Below are 8,147 nucleotides of genomic sequence, written 5' to 3' on the forward strand. Positions count from 1 at the left end.
GAGACAATCAGTAAATAACAAACATGAACATTATATAGTATATCAGACACTGGTAGGTTTTATGGGTAAAAGAGTAGAGCAAGGCATGGGAGATCCAGAGGGCTGGGGGTGAAGAAGAAGATAATGTGCACCACTAAAAATACCTTGGTCAGTCAGCTGTAGCAATTTCTTACTTGACACATCCCCAAAGGCAAGGGAATTAAAAGCAAAAATGAACTACTGGGACCTTATGAAGATAAAAAGCTTCTGCACAGCAAAGGAAACAACCAACAAAACTAAAAGGCAACCAACGGAAGGGGAAAAGATATTTGCAAATGACATATCGGACAAAGGGCTAGTATCCAAAATCTATAAAGAGCTCACCAAACTCCACACCCAAAAATCAAATAACCCAGTGAAGAAATGGGCAGAAAACATGAATAGACACTTCTCTAAAGAAGACATCCGGATGGCCAACAGGCACATGAAAAGATGCTCAATGTCGCTCCTCATCAGGGAAATACAAATCAAAACCACACTCAGATATCACCTCACGCCAGTCAGAGTGGACAAAATGAACAAATCGGGAGACTATAGATGCTGGAGAGGATGTGGAGAATCGGGAACCCTCTTGCACTGTTGGTGGGAATGCAAACTGGTGCAGCCACTCTGGAAAACAGTGTGGAGGTTCCTCAAAAAATTAAAAATAGACCTACCCTATGACCCAGCAATAGCACTGCTAGGAATTTACCCAAGGGATACAGGAGTACTTATGCATAGGGGTACTTGTACCCCAATGTTTACAGCAGCACTCTCAACAATAGCCAAATTATGGGAAGAACCTAAATGTCCATCAACTGATGAATGGATAAAGAAATTGTGGTTTATATACACAGTGGAGTACTACGTGGCAATGAGAAAGAATGAAATATGGCCCTTTGTAGCAATGTGGATGGAACTGGAGAGTGTGATGCTAAGTGAAATAAGCCATACAGAGAAAGACAGATACCATATGTTTTCACTCTTATGTGGATCCTGAGAAACTTAACAGAAACCCATGGGGGAGGGGAAGGAAAAAAAAAAAAAAAAGAGGTTAGAGTGGGAGAGAGCCAAAGCATAAGAGACTCTTAAAAACTGAGAACAAACTGAGGGTTGGTGGGGGTGGGAGGGAGGGGAGGGTGGGTGATGGGTATTGAGGAGGGCACCTTTTGGGATGAGCACTGGGTGTTGTATGGAAACCAATTTGACAATATACTTCATATATTGAAAAAAAATAAAAATAAAAATACCTTGGTCAGGTTGGGCCTCTTTTTTTTTTTTTTTTTAGTGTTTATTAATTTATGTTGAGAGAAAGAGCAAAAATGGGGGAGGGGCAGAGAGAGGGGGAGAGAGAGAATCCCAAGCAGTCATCACATTCAGCCAGGCTCAACTCGAGGTTTGATCTCACCACCATGAAATCATGACCTGAGTTGAAAATGACCTAAGTTGAAATCAAGAGTTGGAGGGTTAACCAACTGAACCACCAAACACCCCTCAGGTTGGGCCTTCTAAGGCAAGAGTTGAACAAAGCCTTGATGGAATTTGTTTCCATCAAGTTTCTGAGAGAGGAGTTCCCAGCATAGGGGCTAGAGTAAAGGACCCGAGGGTGGGGATGTGTCTGCTGGTGTGGGAGCAGCAGAGAGGTGGGCCAGGCTGAGTTGAGGGATCTGGAAAGAGCAATAGGAAGAAAGTGAGGAAGACAGTGGGAGACAGATCAAGGCAGGGCCATGTCAGGATTGTGACTTTTATTCTGAGGAATGAGGAGCCCTGTAGGGATCTGAGGCACTGAGTGACATTGTATGACCTCGAATTTAAAGGCCTTCATCCTGTACTTTGTGGAGAATAGGCTGTGGGAGACAGCAGTGGAAGCAGAGAGAGCTCTGGGAGGCCAGGGGAGACAGGGACCTTCAGAAGACAGGCTGGTGTCCATCACCTGGGCGACAAGAGAGGGGTGGTGAGCAGTGATCAGATTCTGGAAATGTTTTCATAGTAGCCAACAGGCTTTTCTGATAGACTAGATGTGGCATGTAAACAGGAGGGTCAAGGATGACTGAGCAACCTGAAGGCTGGGGGTGCCATGGACTGAAAGGGAAGCCGCTGATGGAACCTGTTTGGAGGAAAGATCGGGGATTCAGATTTTGAAAATGTTGACTCGGAAATATTTATTAGACATCCAAATGACTGTCTAAGCAATGTCATCTGTAGATGGTATTTAGAGCCATGAATATGTTACTATTTGTATAAACAGAGAAAAAAAGGATATATATCCGTTTGCTTGTATATGTATATAATACCTCTTTTCCAGACATATGCACAAAAGCTGGTCATTTTGGTTGCTTATTTAGGAGAGAAGTGAGTGTCTGGGGATCAAGAGTTGAATGGAGCCTTAGTTTTCATTGCATATCACTTTAAACCTTTAATTCTGAACCATGTGACTATATCACATTAAAAAAATAATAACTATAACTCACATTATAAAACTGCTACATAACTGTTCCTGGAAGTTTCTTTCTTGTTGCTAATTTTTTGTTTGTTTGTTTTTAATTTTTTTTAATGTTTATTTATTTTTGACAGAGAGAGAGAGACAGAGCATGAGTGGGGGAAGAGCAGAGAGAGAGAGGGAGACACAGAATCCAAAGCAGGCTCCAGGCTCTGAGCTGTCAGCACAGAGCCTGACATGGGGCTCACACTCACAGACTGCGAGATCCAGACCTGAGCCGAAGTCAGACGCTCAACAGACTGAGCCACCCAGGCGCCCCTCTTGTTGCTAATTTTTTTTAATGCTGAGAAAAGGATAAATTAGTTTCATGGAGGGGCACCTGGGTGGCTCAGTCTGTTGAGTGTCCAACTCTTGATTTTGGCTCCAGTCATGATCTCACAGTTGACAAGATTGAGTCCCAAGTCGGGCTCTGTGCTAACAGTGCGGAGCCTGCTTGGGATTCTCCCTCTCTCCCTCTCTGTCTGCCTCTCCCCTACTCGCACTCTCTCTGTTTCTCTCAAAATAAATAAATAAACTTAAAAAAATTAGTTTCATGGATTTCAAAGATATTTATTGAACATCTACTATATATAAGATACTAAAATTAAAAAAAATTATCAAGATGTGGTCTCTTCTTTAACACAATAATGTGTTAAATTTGAATGCAAATCTGTCTTCTGAAACTAATTAGTAGCAAAAGTTACACCTTATTAGGATCAACAAGCAGCTAATTTTATAAAGCCCAGCTGCTGTGCTTTTTGAATACAATAGAGTAAGTAGTTATCTATCATAAGGCTATTCTGACTCTTGGAAAAAATTCAGAATTATTTTATGATCTAAAACTAAATGAAATAGCTGGAGATTAAAGTGATCAGACATAGAAAAAATATATATACCTGATTCATTCTTCTAATTCTTGCTCAATACTTTCTGGTTCCTGTGTGTTTGTTTTGTTTTATTTTAATACAGAAAAGTACAGAGAATCATATAAGAAGCACCTATATAGTCCACTACTCAGAATGAACAAATGTCGACATTTGGTCATTGTCTTAATCAGCTCAAGGTGTTATAACAAAATGCCACAGACTGGTAACTTAAACAACAAACATTTATTTCTCACAGATATGAAGCCGGGAAATCCAGAATCAAGGCACCAGCAGACCCAGAGTGATGACAGTCTTGCAGATGACAGTCTGGTTCATTGTGTCCTCACACGGCAGGGAGCAGAGGGAGAAAGCAAAGTCAAGTCTGTGTGTGTGTTTAGTAAGGGCACCAGTTGCATCCACAAGGGCTCCATCCTTATGACCCCACTACCTGCCAAAGGCCCCAGCCCCTAACATCACCTCACTGGGGATTAGAATCTCAACATATGAATTTGGAGGAACACATTCAGTCCATAGCATGGTCATGTTTGCTTTATATATTCTAATAACACACATAAAATAACACAGATAAAATGTAGGTCTCCTGTTCTCTTTTCAGTTCCATTTTCTTCCCTCCTTAGAGATGGTCACTCTCCTGAGTGCACACCCTCCCAGTCTTCATTTTACTACACTTTTGTACTCAGAAATAAGAGATAAACTTTAAATAGATGCTCTTATTTTGAATACATTATTCTGACGCTTGCCTTTTTCACCTCACATTATGTTTTTGAGATCTATCCATGTTGATACATATCACCATTTTATTATCTAGAGAGAAGTAAAATCATAGCAATTTTTTAAAAGTTTATTTCATTTATTTGGAAAGAGAGAATGAGCAAGTGGGGGATAGGAGCAGAGGGAGCCTTGCAATCCTCAATAGACTTCATTGCTAAAACAGTAAGTGATGATATGGAGCACCTAGAAGGAATCGTTTAATGTTTTAACTCTCTGGCAAATTGCCTAAGATGAGTTTCTAAATTGCTTCAAATATATGGTTTTTGCCCCAAATGCCCCTCACGCTGTGATAAAACATAAACATGCACTTAGCTATTTACTTGTGCCAGGAGCCAGGCAAGAGTTGAGAGAGGGTCAGTTTTTGAGAGTCTGCAAATGAAGAGGAGAAAAAAGATCTCTGGCATGGCTTTTAATCAATATCCAATCCATCAGCTCTTATTCACAAACTGTGTTTCTGAAGAGTTAACCTATGATTCATCCCTTCAGGGAGACCTCGAACTCAACTTGTGGAATAGCATGAACACTTACCCTCTTTCATCTCAAAGGATGGCATTAGGGTCCATTTGAGGGTCACTGGGAGTGCCATTGGGGACACAGGTTTCTGCAGAGGGAGAAGGTGATTGAGAAGACAGAAAAAGTGACAATGCTATTCTCCTCCATCATGGACACATCTGTACATATTCCTCCCCCCACCCCCATAATCCCAGGGCCAAGCCACCTCTCTTGCACCTCTCTGGTCCCTATTTTACCTACACTCAATTTTGTATTTCATTTATTTCTATTTAAACAAAAAAGCCCTGGGGCTCCTGGCTGGCTCAGTCAGTAGAGCATACAACGCTTGATCTCAGGGTAGTGAGTTCAAGCCACATGTTGGGTATAGAGCTTACTTAAAAACAAAACAAAACAAAACAAACAAACAAACAAAAAACCACCATAAACATAAAAAGCTTTATGACAGAAAAAAAGGGATTGTTTATAAAAAGTCATGAGGAGGGGCACCTGGCTGGTTCAGTCTAAGCATATGACCTCAGCTCAGATCATGATCTCATGGTTCCTGAGTTTGAGCCCCATGTGGGGCTCTGTGCTGACAGCTCAGAGCCTGGAGCCTGCTTAGGATTCTGTGTCCCCTCTCTCTCTGCGCCTCCCTCCCTCACACTCTGTCTCTCTCTCAAAAAAAATTTTTTTAATTAATTAATTTAATTTAATTTAATTTAATTAAGAATAGGTTATATAAACCTTTAGAAGGAAACATGAAAAAGTCTGGGTGAAAATAAAGTTAAAAAAAAAATCTGGGTGTGGGGGGAAATTGCTGAACTTGAAAAGGGTAAAAAACAGTAGCTTTTAGAGGAAATGGCTTTTGATTTTACCCAAATTAATTCCTTATGTTGCTAAGAAATCTGAGCTGAAAATATACTGCATTCTCTTCCTGAGTAAGTGATATCCATTTCCCAAAGGACCATCTGTGGTCATTATGATGTCACCTTGGCAGAAACTTGAGGACATTAGTGGATCAGATGTCTTGAGTCTTAGTAAAACACCATTAACATTTTAAAATAAATGATTATATAACGGATTCCTACTTTCTTTGTAGAGGGGGCACTTCCAAAATATATCATCAAACATATTCTCTTTCAATTACAAATGGATTCAGATGTAATTTTTTCCACCATGTCAATGTCACACTTTATGACCCATCGCAGAAAAATAAATAAAATGGAGTGTTTTCTGGATTACTGGAATCTAAAAGTAAAGCCAGCCTTGAGGTCATGTTATCGTTTTGTAAAACCTAAAGCCGTCCTAAAGGTTAGCATCAGATTCAGAATCATGTTTGCCTAGTCCTTATGTGATTGTAGTGTTTGAATAAGTGCCTATGGCAGATGTTTTTCATTTTTCCCAGAACTATGATTTTACGTAGAAAAACACCTAGCAGTGGCATATCAAACATCATGTCAAAAATGCTAAGGTAAAATCTGGTACTTAATAAGGAAGGTGATTTGACTCCAAAATGTAATGAAAACCCTTAAAAATTGAATTGTTTTCATAACTTGTATAGAGAATTTAGGCTGGAGATGGTAGGTTTGGTCATTCATTAAGCATTTGTGGAAAACCTATTATGTGCAATCATTGTACTAAATTTGCAGGAATTAGAGATATATCATGATGGGTTGATGGATGGATGGATCCATCCATGATGGATGATGGGTTTATAAATAATAATAATAACAACACAATTCCAGAGTGCTCCAGGGAAAGCATTAACAACGGGATGTAGGAGTTGTGAGAAATATAATGGTTTAGTTGTGATCAGGGCCTTGAAGGACTAGTTGAATCTCAATTGGCAGATTTGGTAAAAAGAAGTTAGGGTAATCTAAGCAGAGAGAAATTTATGAGGAAAGGCACAGTCAGGGAAATGTAAACAAAATGGTACATAAAGAGGGGTCATGAGGAATGAAGCTGGAAAGAGAGGTCACAGGTAATCATGGAGGCCCTCCAATACCATGCTACAGAATTAGGAATTTGCTAGTTAAGTCAACACATGATCATGAACATCTTCAAAATGGATCAGAGAAAGATATCCACAGTAAGATCAGGAAATAAGGAGCTAAATCAACCAGGTGATACTCCAGATTCATGACTCAGGAAGCTCTTCAGTTAAGAGGAACTTTTCTATTTAGGAAATAAAAAATAGGTAAAAGCTCTTTGCTGTCATTTGTTTTTGTAATTTGGAACATTGCTTTCTAATGGGGTGAGAAGACCTAAGGATTAACAAATTAAATCATGGAAAAGAGCTTTGCAAACAATAAAGTCTTTTATTTATTTATTTACCAGTTAACTTCCAGTATTGTCAACATCTAGTGTTATATTAGTTTTAGGTGTACAATATAGCGACTCAAAAATTCTATACATTACTCAGTGCTCATCATGATAAGTGTAATAGAGTCCTATTTATTTCTTTCATCTCAAGTAACATGAAACAATCATTTACATGAGTGGAAGAATAATATAACATTAAGGACATGGAAGAGAAGTATTTTGTTGCATAAAAACTAATAACACTCTTGAGGATAAAGTAAGAGAGGAGGAGAAAGGACGGTGCGCAGGGAGGGAGATGGAGGAAGGGAACAGGGAAGACAGGAGCAAAAAGGAAGATGGGGAAGAAAGGAAGGCACATGGATACAAGTATACCAGGTCCACAGAGAGAGACACGGGGTGGGTAGTGCTTAGGCACACAGCAGGCAAGAACTCCAGAACATCCCTCATTTGTTCACTTTCTCCTGACAACTTCTCTTCTTCCATCGCTGGCACTGTCTCCAAGGTTCTGAGCTGGGCATTTCTCGCTCTTCTCCAAATCAGGAGAAACTAAGGGTTATATTTAGGTCATAGTTCACATGATAAGACTCTCAACAGCCTATGAACAGATAGCAATCTTAGGAATTGCCTACTTTACAAAAGGCCCCATACATGTATAATTTTACTGCAAAGACATTTCACTTCTCAAAGAGCCTACATATCTACTATCTCCTTTGAGCTTCCAGTTATGTAGAACAAGCATTCTTACTCTCACTGTGCAGATAGAAGAGGAGAAATGGTTGTAAGGTCTTCCTGAGTGATATCCATTTACCAAAAGACCATCTGTGGCCATTATGATGTCACACTGGTAGAAACGAGGATATGAGAGGATCAGATGTCTGGAGAGTGAGTAGAAACTATCTCAAGTCTTGATAAAAAGCAATAATATTTTAAAATCAATGATTATATAACCTATCCCTGTTTTTTCTTTGGGGGAAAGTACAGTTTATTATAGTGTAAAGGGTATTAGGATAAGTCAAAAGATCTGAATTTTAATAGTAATAATGATATTATTAGCTAATAAAAATAGCTACTTTTAGTAAACGTTTATGCCAGACACTGTGTTAAACCCCTTATGTGCTATTTCCATTCCCCTCTACTGCAACTGTATGAGGTCAGCACTGTTTTTTGGTAAATAATAG

General features: G+C 39.4%; 2 long non-coding RNA genes across 2 annotated transcripts; both read right to left on the reverse strand.

The window, feature by feature from the left end:
- Positions 1-4,253: 4,253 nt before the first annotated feature.
- On the reverse strand, positions 4,254-4,837 carry LOC125938116 (uncharacterized). Its single transcript, XR_007462618.1, has 3 exons — positions 4,684-4,837; positions 4,476-4,524; positions 4,254-4,338 (listed from the first exon to the last, which is right to left on the reverse strand). It is a non-coding gene; the product is annotated as an uncharacterized LOC125938116 (long non-coding RNA).
- Positions 4,838-7,081: 2,244 nt separating this feature from the next.
- Positions 7,082-7,834, reverse strand: LOC125938117 (uncharacterized). Its single transcript, XR_007462619.1, has 2 exons — positions 7,715-7,834; positions 7,082-7,515 (listed from the first exon to the last, which is right to left on the reverse strand). It is a non-coding gene; the product is annotated as an uncharacterized LOC125938117 (long non-coding RNA).
- Positions 7,835-8,147: the final 313 nt, after the last annotated feature.

Source organism: Panthera uncia, assembly GCF_023721935.1.
Source record: "Panthera uncia isolate 11264 chromosome B2 unlocalized genomic scaffold, Puncia_PCG_1.0 HiC_scaffold_24, whole genome shotgun sequence".
Classification (NCBI taxonomy): Eukaryota; Metazoa; Chordata; class Mammalia; order Carnivora; family Felidae; genus Panthera; species Panthera uncia.